At 41.7% G+C, this 4574-nt stretch overlaps 1 pseudogene; it reads right to left on the bottom strand.

The window, feature by feature from the left end:
* Window positions 1-1402: 1402 nt before the first annotated feature.
* On the bottom strand, window positions 1403-1819 carry LOC133084710 (large ribosomal subunit protein uL14-like; annotated as a pseudogene).
* Window positions 1820-4574: the final 2755 nt, after the last annotated feature.

The raw sequence follows: 4574 nt of genomic DNA, 5'->3' as shown, positions 1-4574 counted from the left end.
CACAAGATGTTATTCTTCAAAAACATTTTTAAAAATTCTTTAAGCAGGTGGATGATTGAAGGAATAAGTTGGCTGGCTTCTAAGAATGAACTTTTCAAAAGAAGTCCAACACAATTGTTGCTGACGTTTCTTTGGAAAGACGATGAGCAAATAAGATATTCTGCAGCAGAGAGTTCGGAGGGGTAGGGCAACGGCATCTGTGGAACCTAATTTACTGCTCCACAAGGCAAGGGGTGTCTCATTATGATCATGAATAGATGGCTCTAGGATTGAAACAAGAAGGGTGTTTTGGATGACTCCTGCCATTTTATTTGACTAATAGTAGGTTTGGGCTTAGATCTGGCAAAGAGCTAAAAGAAAATAACGAGCAGTTAGAATGTCTGGTTTTTAATATGTGCCTATCTATCTTTTTGCAGAGTACTCGTGGTGAATACGTGGTACTTTTTTACTCTGTTTCCCTTTCACACTCCTGAAAAACATTGTTGATTCTTTGCACTCCTGCTTACCGAGTTCAGATTGAACTTCAGGTTACTTCTCAACTCACCAGCTAAGCAGCTCCTACCAATCCATTGACTATGCCATAAAAATGATTATTGGTGCCCTGCTCTGGAAGCTTGAAAGTTTGGTGAAAGTTATTTTATCCAGTGCGGCTGGATGGGAGCCATGGCTGGTGCGTATGAGTCGGCTGGAGTTTCCAGTCATCTAGGTTTAAAACACGCCCAGGGTGCCTCCCCCATGGTTCCTAGTTTGTGTCTTTCAAGTAAAGTGCAAACATTACAGACACCTATAAAGCAACCTAAGTTCAGAATGCCTTTTTATTTTTGTAATGTTCCCCTTCAGTTTAACTTTACTTTGTCCATACCTACCTAGTACATCTGCAATATTTTTTTAGAGCTCAACTTTATCAAGTTTTACTAAGGCATTCAATCTGGTTTTCATAGAAACAACTCTCTTTCTTTGTGAGCTCACATTTCATCTTACATAATATTTAATTAAATTGCATAATTAAAATAACCTGGTGTAAACAGGTTTGGGGACAATCCTAACCGAATCTTAGGAGGCATTCAACAAACCGGTGGGAGCGGAAGGCACAAGCATATGTAGTGGTGACGAGCATCAGCTTTTCCTGAGCCTTGGTCAGTAGATCCTACACATGCAGCAGCTGGCATTGGCTAATCCTCTGAGTCAGTTAAGCAGAGGTCAGTTAGAGACCCCACTGTCAAACAGAAGCCCTAACTCTCACTGAAGATGACACTAGGGCATGTTTTCCTTTTTGTGTGTGTGTTTTCTTTAAAAAAGGAAACCAATTAGCTTTGAATATCCTCATTACTTATTTTTTGGGTGGTTGGGAGCAAATAATTTTTAATGGGGTGGTTTTTTTTGAAACAAAAACACTGGAGAATCATACGATGCTGTCAGCATTGGACACAATTAGGCCACAAGTGTGCGCACACCTTTGCAACTGGCTCTATGATGGCAGAACCTCTCCTCTTGCCTTTACTGTTTCCTATGACCTCCACATGATACCAAAATAAAGGAACACACCATCTTTCTCCAGGATGGCTTCCGTTGTTGAATTACCACTGCTGCATGTATCTTCCTTCTGAGCTCCAGTTTGCCTTTCTCGACTCTGGCCATCACCATGTCACCTGCATCAGCAGCAGGAATCTGTTCAACCGTCCCTCGATCCACTTCACGGAGATAGTACACAGAATTTTGGCTCCTGTGCTGTCAGCATAGCTCATCATGGTTCCTACCAGAAGACCGCAGAAATGCAGAATTTTGCATGGGAGGAACCACCACATCCTTGCTTCTACATCTTAAACATGAAAAAAGGCCACATTGCTTTTTTTTTTTATTGTGGTAAAATATATATAACATAAAATTTACCCTTTTAAGCCTTTTTGAGTGTATAATTCTGTGGCATTAAATCAGTCTCATGTTGTGCAGTCATCACCACTATCTTCAAAACATTTTTTTTTTTATCACTACTAACAAACTCTGTACCCATTAAACACTAAGGTTTCCCTATTCCCCTCTCCCCTCAGCCACTGGCAAACACCATTTTACTTTCTGTCTCTATGCAGTTGACTATTCTAGGCACCTCATACAGGTGAAATCTACAATATCTGTCCTTCTTTGTCTGGCTTATTTCACTTAAGCATAGTGTCTTCAAGGTTCATCCATGTTGTCTCATTGCTTTTGAAATGGTTTTCCCACTGAGACCGCACCATCATAGCCTAGAGTCTTCTGTACACCCCCATTTTGAGGTTGCCTTTCTTCCTCCAGCCTCCTGCAAAGTGGTGATCACCTGCCCCTACCACCCCAAAGTGTGAGTGCCTTTTAGGGAGACCACCCCACAGTCCACCAGACTTGGTTGCTGGGCTCTATTCGTCCTTTCCAAGGTTCTAGGATTTTCAAATGCCTGCTAAATCTTCTGTAACAATCAATTCAAATACACAAGTTTGGCTATTCAAATTACTTTTTCCAAAAGTACTTTAAAATGCATTAAGTTATTAATTGCCTGCTGGCACTTTAATCAAATGGGAAAATTGACATAGCCAGAGGCATGTATTTTTGTGGAAAGAAAATTTATTTAAGAAGAAACAGCAGCTCTTACTGCTTAATTTAAACTGAGAAAACTGTGGAAAATCAACTACTATAGAAAATTAATAAAACATTTCCAGCTGCAAACAGTGACTAATTGTACAAGATGAAGACTGCCCGGAATTAATAACTTGCAGTCTTCTGTGTGAAGAACCCCCTACCACTTCAATTTACTGGGAGATTAAATTACTTCTAAGTTTGCCATATTAAAACAGAACAGGAATAAAACGTTAGTGAAGGTACGTCTATTATTTACTGTCTGTGATATGGATATAATTATTTCCAAACAACTACAATGTGACGTGACCAGTAATATTTAAATGACTCTTTTAGCAAAAGAATCTACTGCAACATTTTTTTACCCGAAGGGGGAAAAAAATATCCTTCTCTTACTTCGAAAGTAATAAAATGTTGCCCAGTGGACTTCTACAGAGGGTATGTCCCTGCCCCAGTGGACAGAAATGTGCTTGCTGTCCGAGTTTATACATTTCCCTCTCTGCATCAGATAGTGCTCTGGGGCAGTATGTGAAGCAGAAAACCTTAGCAACTCATGTTATGAGCTCTGATCTTAAATGGAAGTGATCCAGAGGAAACCAGGGTAGATGCTTCAAGGCTTCTCCTGGTGCCTGATGTGACCATGAGCACGTCTAACAGGATAGGTTCCTTTATGGGAGGCAGGAGGGAAGGGCAGAGCGATTTCTTGAGACAAGGGGGTTCATTCATAAGGGACATACATTAGCACAGGCCCCTTCAACATCATGGGCACATCCTCCAAGCTTGATCATGACACTGTACTACCTTGTAGGCCTTGCTTTCCTCCATGATAAAATGAGGATTAAATGACATAAACCAATGCTGTCCCTTTTCTCGCTCTGTTGCCAGGATTCGATTAATTTTCTTGCCCCAGAGGGTCACCAGGAGGTTCTGTCAGTTTTCCTAGTGCATCCAAACTCTGATCCTGTGAAACAAGATACAGCAAGAAGACGCCATTCAATGACCAGGAGAGATCTGTTCAAGTGACAGGGATAAAGAAAAGAAATTCAGAAAACTAAGAGCTCTATTTGTATGAAGTGATGGGATGTTTGGGGGTTTGTTTAGTTTTTTTGGTTTGTTTTTCAAATTTTAGAGATTAGCAAATAACTCAAGAAACCGAGGAACCGAATGAGCTAACTGGACATGTGTGTTGAGGAGACGTCTCAAAGATGGAGATTTCCTCGGCAGAGAGGCGCTGTCTTCTTGGTTGCTTATCCTTTAATGCTCACACAGAGGGTACATTCAGCCTCTTGCTATTTGATATTGCTGGCAGGAAGGTCCGAGTATTGGCCTGGAGAGAATAAAGGCATGTTGTTTAGAAATGCAGAGGCTTAACCCGAAGCATAACTGGTTTGGGGTTTACCACAGAAATTATCTGGACATATCATTTGAATTCCAGGTTTTAAATGTTATTCTAAACAAGATCTGGCTGCACAGCCCTCCGCTGTATGACATACAGAGACTTTATCTGCCACCAAATGCCATTCAGGCTTAATGCTGCAGCAGTGGATTGTATAAATTGGGGCATTCTTTGAGACCCTAGAGCATTATGGCCTCTCAGAGGGGGAGTGATGAGGCCTGCTTCCTTCTCCCTGTTGCTCAGGCAAGACACTTTTTAGGCTGTTTCTCTCTATTTGGGTCATTTTGGTTTTCCTTTTTAAGAAACACTTAAGACTAGTTATAGCAGGCCCACCCTTATCTACAGGCTGGGTGTCCAGCTGCATTTATCACTGGATTTGAGGAGTCATGGGGAAGGTTCACGACCTGGCAAAGCTTCCTCTCCCTGCTGGCAAATACCCCCAAAAGAGGCAATGAACTGATTTGCACTTTTGCCGGTAACTGCTATCAAGTAGGATGTGAAAGGGTGGACCTCCAGATCCTGAAGGGGAAGCAGCCCTAGGAAAGGCACCGGAAAGGGAGAAACGGGACACAGG

Source organism: Eubalaena glacialis, chromosome 2 (genome assembly GCF_028564815.1).
Source record: "Eubalaena glacialis isolate mEubGla1 chromosome 2, mEubGla1.1.hap2.+ XY, whole genome shotgun sequence".
NCBI lineage: Eukaryota > Metazoa > Chordata > Mammalia > Artiodactyla > Balaenidae > Eubalaena > Eubalaena glacialis.
Note: the sequence above shows the minus strand (reverse complement) of the source record. Positions and strands in the feature narration are given on the sequence as shown.